The following is an 8197-nucleotide window of genomic DNA, read 5'->3' on the forward strand; positions in this document are numbered from 1 at the left end:
CTATCCTATCCTGGAACGTTTCTTGTCATGTGAAGTGTTTAATGTCTGCTATCCCTCCTGTTTCTTCTGTCCCCTCTTCTCAGGAGGAACCTGGTGATTTGACAGGAGTGCCGGAGGAATATCATGATCTGTGCACGGTCTTCAGTCGGTCCAGAGCCAACTCCCTTCCTCCTCACCGGTCGTATGATTGTTGTATTGATCTCCTTCCGGGGACTACTCCCCCTCGGGGTAGACTATACTCTCTGTCGGCTCCCGAACGTAAGGCTCTCGAGGATTATTTGTCTGTTTCTCTCGACGCCGGTACCGTGGTGCCTTCTTCCTCTCCCGCCGGAGCGGGGTTTTTTTTTGTTAAGAAGAAGAACGGTACTCTGCGCCCCTGCGTGGATTATCGAGGGCTGAATGACATAACGGTTAAGAATCGTTATCCGCTTCCCCTTATGTCGTCAGCCTTTGAAATTCTGCAGGGAGCCAGGTTCTTTACTAAGTTGGACCTTCATAACGCTTACCATCTCGTGCGCATCAGAGAGGGGGACGAGTGGAGAACGGCGTTTAACACTCCGTTAGGGCATTTTGAATACCGGGTTCTGCCGTTCGGTCTCGCTAATGCTCCAGCTGTCTTTCAGGCATTAGTTAATGATGTACTGAGAGACATGCTGAACATCTTTGTTTTCGTCTACCTTGACAATATCCTGATTTTTTCACCGTCACTCGAGATTCATGTTCAGCACGTTCGACGTGTACTCCAGCTCCTTTTAGAGAATTGTCTCTACGTGAAGGCTGAGAAGTGCGCCTTTCATGTCTCCTCTGTCACATTTCTCGGTTCTGTTATTTCCGCTGAAGGCATTCAGATGGATCCCGCTAAGGTCCAGGCTGTCAGTGATTGGCCCGTTCCAGAGTCACGTGTCGAGTTGCAGCGCTTTCTAGGTTTCGCTAATTTCTATCTGCGTTTCATTCGTAATTTCGGTCAAGTTGCGGCCCCTCTCACAGCTCTTACTTCTGTCAAGACGTGCTTTAAGTGGTCCGGTTCCGCCCAGGGAGCTTTTGATCTCCTCAAGAAGCGTTTTACTTCCGCTCCTATCCTTGTTACTCCTGACGTCACTAAACAATTCATTGTCGAGGTTGACGCTTCAGAGGTGGGCGTGGGAGCCATTCTATCCCAGCGCTTCCATTCTGACGATAAGGTCCATCCTTGCGCTTATTTTTCTCATCGCCTGTCGCCATCGGAACGCAACTATGATGTGGGTAACCGCGAACTGCTCGCCATCCGCTTAGCCCTAGGCGAATGGCGACAGTGGTTGGAGGGGGCGACCGTTCCTTTTGTCGTTTGGACTGACCATAAGAACCTTGAGTACATCCGTTCTGCTAAATGACTTAATGCACGTCAAGCTCGTCGGGCGTTGTTTTTCGCTCGTTTCGAGTTCGTGATTTCTTATCGCCCGGGTAATAAGAACACCAAGCCTGATGCCTTATCCCGTCTCTTTAATTCTTCTGTGGCTTCTACCGACCCCGAGGGGATTCTCCCTGAAGGGCGTGTTGTCGGGTTGACTGTCTGGGGAATTGAGAGACAGGTAAAGCAAGCACTCACTCACACTGCGTCGCCGCGCGCTTGTCCTAGTAACCTTCTTTTCGTTCCTGTCTCTACTCGTCTGGCTGTTCTTCAGTGGGCTCACTCTGCCAAGTTAGCTGGCCACCCCGGCGTTCGGGGCACGCTTGCTTCTATTCGCCAGCGGTTTTGGTGGCCTACTCAGGAGCGTGACACGCGCCGTTTCGTGGCTGCTTGTTCAGACTGCGCGCAGACTAAGTCAGGTAACTCTCCTCCTGCCGGTCGTCTCAGACCGCTTCCCATTCCTTCTCGACCATGGTCTCACATCGCCTTAGACTTTATTACCGGTCTGCCTTCGTCTGCGGGGAAGACTGTGATTCTTACGGTTGTCGATAGGTTCTCTAAGGCGGCACATTTCATTCCCCTCGCTAAGCTTCCTTCCGCTAAGGAGACGGCACAAATCATCATTGAGAATGTGTTCAGAATTCATGGCCTCCCGTTAGACGCCGTTTCAGACAGAGGTCCGCAATTCACGTCACAGTTTTGGAGGGAGTTCTGTCGTTTGATTGGTGCTTCCGTCAGTCTCTCTTCCGGTTTTCATCCCCAGTCTAACGGTCAAGCAGAAAGGGCCAATCAGACGATTGGTCGCATATTACGCAGCCTTTCTTTTAGAAACCCTGCGTCTTGGGCAGAACAGCTCCCCTGGGCAGAATACGCTCACAACTCGCTTCCTTCGTCTGCTACCGGGCTATCTCCGTTTCAGAGTAGTCTTGGGTACCAGCCTCCTCTGTTCTCGTCCCAGCTCGCCCAGTCCAGCGTTCCCTCCGCTCAGGCTTTTGTCCAACGTTGTGAGCGCACCTGGAGGAGGGTCAGGTCTGCACTTTGCCGTTACAGGGCGCAGACTGTGAGAGCCGCCAATAAACGTAGGATTAAGAGTCCTAGGTATTGTCGCGGTCAGAGAGTGTGGCTTTCCACTCGTAACCTTCCCCTTACGACAGCTTCTCGCAAGTTGACTCCGCGGTTCATTGGTCCGTTCCGTGTCTCTCAGGTCGTCAATCCTGTCGCTGTGCGACTGCTTCTTCCGCAACATCTTCGTTGCGTCCACCCTGTCTTCCATGTCTCCTGTGTCAAGCCTTTTCTTCGCGCCCCCGTTCGTCTCCCCCCGTCCTTGTCGAGGGCGCACCTATTTACAAGGTACGGAAGATCATGGACATGCGTTCTCGGGGACGTGGTCACCAGTACTTAGTGGATTGGGAGGGTTACGGTCCTGAGGAGAGGAGTTGGGTTCCATCTCGGGACGTGCTGGACCGTTCGTTGATTGATGATTTCCTCCGTTGCCGCCAGGGTTCCTCCTCGAGTGCGCCAGGAGGCGCTCGGTGAGTGGGGGGTACTGTCATGTTTTGTCATTGATTATCATGTCTTGTCTCTGTGCTTTCCTTCTATTCGTTTCCCTCTGCTGGTCTTATTAGGTTCTTTCCCTCTTTCTATTCCTCTCTCTCCCCTCCCTCTCTCCCTCTCTCGCTCTCTCTCTCTATCGTTCCGTTCCTGCTCCCAGCTGTTCCTCATTCTCCTAACTACCTCATTTACTCTTTTCACACCTGTCCCCTATTTTGCCCTCTGATTAGAGTCCCTATTTCTCCCTCTGTTTTCCGCTTCTGTCTTTGTCGGATCCTTGCTTGATGTTCGCTGTTCTGTGTCCTTGTTCCGCCCTGTCGTGTTTTACCTTCTTCAGATGCTGCGTGTGAGCAGGTGTCAAAGTCAGCTACGGCCGGTGCCTTCCCGAAGCGACCTGCAGTCTGTGGTCGCGTCTCCAGTCATTCCTCTCTACTGACGAGTGGATTTCAGTTTTTCTGTTTTTGCATTAGGATTATCGCTTTTGTTTAAGACGTGAATAAAGACTCTGTTTCCGTTAAGTCGCTTTTGGGTCCTCAATCACCAGCATAACACCAAGACAACGCAAGAGGGGCTTTGGGACAAGTCTCTGAATGTTCTTGAGCCCGGACTTGAACCTGACCGAACATCTCTGGAGAGACCTGAAAATAGCTGTGCAGCGACCCTCCCATCCATCCTTCCATCCAACCTGACAGAGCTTGAGAATTGGAGAAACTCCCAGGTACAAGTGTGCCAAGCTTGTAGCGTAAAAGCCAAGAAGACTCAAGGCTGTAATCTCTGCAAAAGGTGCGTCAACAAAGCACTGAGTAAAGCGTCTGAATACTTACTTAAATGTGATCTTTCTGTTTTGTATTTTTATACATTTGCAAAGATTTCTCGTTTTGGGGCATTGTGTGTAGATTGAAGAGGGGAATTATTTTTACATCCCATTTTGAACAAGACTGTAACATAATAAAATGTGGAATAAGTCAACGGGTGTTGTGCAGGTGAGTGAGGACCCAAAAGCGACTTAACAGAAACTGAGTTTATTTAAGTCCAAACAGAAATAACATAATCCTCAATCCTTTACAGGAAATGTCCAAACGAGGAAAACAGAAATCCTCTAGTTGTAGAGGGGAATTGCAGGATAAGCGGCAACAGACTGCAGGTCCCTTCGGGTAGGCGCGGGCCGTAGCTGACAGAGACACCTGCTCACACGCAGCATCTGAAGATAAGGCAAAACACGACTGGACGGAACAAGAACACAGCAAACAGCAAACAAGAATCCGACAAGGACAGAAGCAGAAACAGAGAGAGAAATAGAGACTTAATCAGAGGGCAAAATAGGGGACAGGTGTGAAAGAGGTCGTTAGGAGAATGAGGAACAGCTGGGAGCAGGAACGGAACGATAGAGAGAGAGAGGGATAGAGAGAGGGAAAGAAACCTAATAAGACCAGCAGGGGGAAACGAATAGAAGAGAAAGCACAGGGACAAGACATGACAATATATGACAATACATGACAACGGGTGTGAATACTTTCCAAATGCACTGTATTTATTGTGTCATGAAGAGGAAGACATCAATAAACAATTCTGACTTGAATAATACCCATTATCTCAAAACCTTACATTTTGCATTAACTTTGATTTTTTTCACAACCTTTTCAGAAGAATGGCCATAACGTAACCACCCCCCACCCTTACAAAAACAGATTTACAAATGCCTTGGATTTTGATACTCAGCACTTAGGTACCTTTAAGGTGAGGACCTTACTGGGTTATGAAAGAAGAATGAACTACAAAACAGTTCTGAGATCTGCGATGTGAACACTTTGATGCTCAATATCTCATATCTGTGCTTTGCACATATAGAAAGTTATAGTCCCAAGGTCTGAAGGGGATGACATTATTTTTTAATGACTACCATTTCTTCTGTCCCCTGTACATACAACATCTGTAAGGTCCCTCAGTCAAGTATAGAATTTCAAGCACAGATTCAACTACAAAGACAAGGGAGGTTTTCAAAAGCCTCGCAAAGAAGGGCAGTGCTTGGTAGATGGGTAACAATAACAATTAGACATTGAATATCTCTTCAAGCATGGTCAAGTTAATAATTATGTCGTCCTATTTGACCTAAATGCAGCCCATGTTTGGTGCAAATCCAACACTTCACATCACGAAGTAACTGCCTCCTTATTTTCAAGCATCGTGGTGGCTGCATCATGATATGGGTAGGCTTGACATCGACAAAGACTGGGGAGTTTATCAGGATCAAAAGAAATGGGACGGAGCTAAGCACACGCCAAATCCTAGAGGAAAATCTACATTGCACCAGACATTGGGAGATTAATTCACCTTTCAGCAGGACAATACCCTAAAACACAAGGCCAAATAGACACTGGAGTTGCTTTCCAAGAAGACAGTGAATGTTCCTGAGTGGCCAAGTTACAGTTTTGACTTAAATCTGTTTGAAAATCTATGGCAAGACTTGAAACCTGCTGTCTAGCCATGGTCCCCATCACCTCCTAGACAGACATTTAAGAATTAAAACAGTAATCTTGGGTACATTTGGGCGACTTGTGTGGGACACCTGGGTAACTTCATGCTAAATGTCATGTCGCTCACCCATTCCTGAAGTTATCAGTCTGAAATCCTATCTGACTGCTATTCTAGTACATGTGAAAGATGATGCTTACAACAATAAAAAACAGAAAACGTATGCTCTTTCTTTCTCTTTCCTTCCACCAGATCTACTGTGTTATATTATCCTACATTCAATTAACATTTCCACAAACTTCGGAATGTTTCCATTCAAATGATACCAAGAATATGCATATCCTTGCCTCTGGGGCTGTGCTACAGGCAGTTAGATTTAGGTATGTCTTCAGGCGGAAATTGAGAACAAAGGGTTGCAGCCATAAGAGGTTAAATGAAATTATGGGCAGAATCATTTGATGATGGCAATTATTTTAATGATTATTTCATTGGCAAAGTGGGAAAACTTAGGCAGGAAATGCCCATGACAAACAGTGAGCAATTATATTCATGCAAAAAATAATAATAATGAAAGAACACCAGTGCAAGTTTGAATTTTGTAAAGTTAGTGTGGGAGAGGTGGAAAAATAATTGTTATCGATCAATAATGACAAACCCCCTGGCACTTACAACTTAGATAGAAAGCTACTGAGGATGGTGGCTGACTCTATAACCACTCCTATCTGTCATATTTTTAATCTGAGCCTAGAGGAAATCTTTGTCCTCCGGCCTGGAGGGAAGCCAAAGTAATTCCGCTACCCAAGCGCTGGTTGGTGCCCCCCTCGGGTCCATGCCGTGGGGGAGATCTTCGTGGGCTATACTCAAACTTGTCTCAGGGTAGTAAGTTGGTGGTTGAAGATGTCCCTCTAGTGGTGTGGGGGCTGTGCTTTGGCAAAGTGGGCGGGATTATATCCTGCCTGGCTGGCCCTGTCCTGGGGTATAGTTGGAAGGGGTCACAGTGTCTCCAGACCTCTCCAGTCTCAGCCTCCAGTAATTATACTGCAATGTGTGTCGGGGGGCTAGGTTCAGTCTGTTATATCTGGAGGATTATATCTTAGCCTGTGTCCTGTGTCAATGTAAGTATGCTCCCTCTAATTCTCTCTCTTTCTCTTTCTCCTTCTCCTTCTCTTCTTTCGTAGGACCTGAGCCCCAGGACCATGCCTCAGGACTACCTGGCCTGATGACTCCATGCTGTCCCCAGTCCACCTGGCGCTAGGACCATGCCTTAGGACTACCTGGCCTGATGACTCCATGAGCCCAGAATGCCACGTACTGTGTACGCCGTGGACCGCTCGATGTCCAGAGGGGGCGGAGGGACCACAGGCACCTCACCTTCCTGCAGGGGACCAGCCACCACCGGCCTGAGGAGAGACACATGAAACGAGGGGTTAATACGGTAATACCTAGGAAGTTGTAACCTGTAACACACCTCATTTATTCTCCTCAGGACTTTAAACGGCCCCACACACTGTGGCCATGTCTTCCAACAGGGCAGGCAGAGGGGCAGGTTTCGGGTCGAGAGCCAGACCCGGTTCCATGGTGCGAACACGGGGCCTCACTGCGGTGCTGGTCAGTGCTCCACTTCTGCCGTTCTCCCGCTAGTCTTAGCGATTGCTGGACGGCTTTCCATGTATCCTTGGAGCGCTGTACCCATTCCTCTACCGCAGAAGCCTCGGTCTGGCTCTGATGCTATGGCGCCAGGACCGGCTAGGGGACATGTTCGTTGAGGAGTGGCGGAGGGAGTTCTGAGCGAGCTCAGCCCAAGGAACATACCCACCCACTCACCAGGCCGCAGAAACCTGCCCACATCCTGGTTTACACACTCCACCTGCCCATTACTCTCGGGGTGAAAGACTCTTGACACTGTAAAATAATGATTTAATAGCCTACAGTTTTCTTGGCATGTTGTGTTAAATGTGTTAGGCACCCGTTTTACTGGTACGACATACCCCCACTATTTATTTTGCCGGGACGCCGTACAGGACTGTACCGGCTTACTTTCTTCCCCCTCCATTCAATATTTTTGTTAAACAGAAAACCCAGACATATGGCAGCAGATCCACAAGGTCTGCCATGAGAGGTGACTGTATAGTTCCCCTAAGGAAAAGCACCTTTAGTAAATCTGCATTCTCTGTGAGAGCTTCCCATGTCTGGAATACACTGCCATCAGACACACATAACTGCACCACATATCACACTTTCACAAAATGCTTGAAGACATGGCTAAAGGTCAATCAGATTTGTGAACATGGTCCTTAGCTTTGTGTAGTCGCTTTCCATGTTGTCTGTTGTCTGTAGCTTGTGAGGTGTGGAAACACTTTGTTGCTTTTATGAATTTTGTCTTGCTGCTTTTTGTTCTATGTTGCTCTGTCTGTATGCTACGTCTTGGTTGTCCTATGTTGCTATGTCTTGCTTGTTCTATGTTGCTATTGTCTATATTGTAATTGTTTTTAATAACCTGCCCAGGGACTGCGGTTGAAAATTAGCCGTCTGGCTAAAACCGGCACTTTTACTGAAACGTTGATTAATGTGCACTGTCCCTGTAAAAATAAAAAATAAACTCAAACTCAAACTCAGACCATAATTATATTCAACCATTTCTGTAAAATCAGGTATTTCAAGATCATGACTGTACTGCCACTTGTTTCAGTTAGATTGGTTTGAATTTCTCCCTGACCAATATGGCTGTACTCTATACCATCTACTGCATCTTGCCATCTTGATGTAATGTATCACTAGCCACTTTAA

Source organism: Oncorhynchus gorbuscha, linkage group LG07 (genome assembly GCF_021184085.1).
Source record: "Oncorhynchus gorbuscha isolate QuinsamMale2020 ecotype Even-year linkage group LG07, OgorEven_v1.0, whole genome shotgun sequence".
Lineage (NCBI taxonomy): Eukaryota > Metazoa > Chordata > Actinopteri > Salmoniformes > Salmonidae > Oncorhynchus > Oncorhynchus gorbuscha.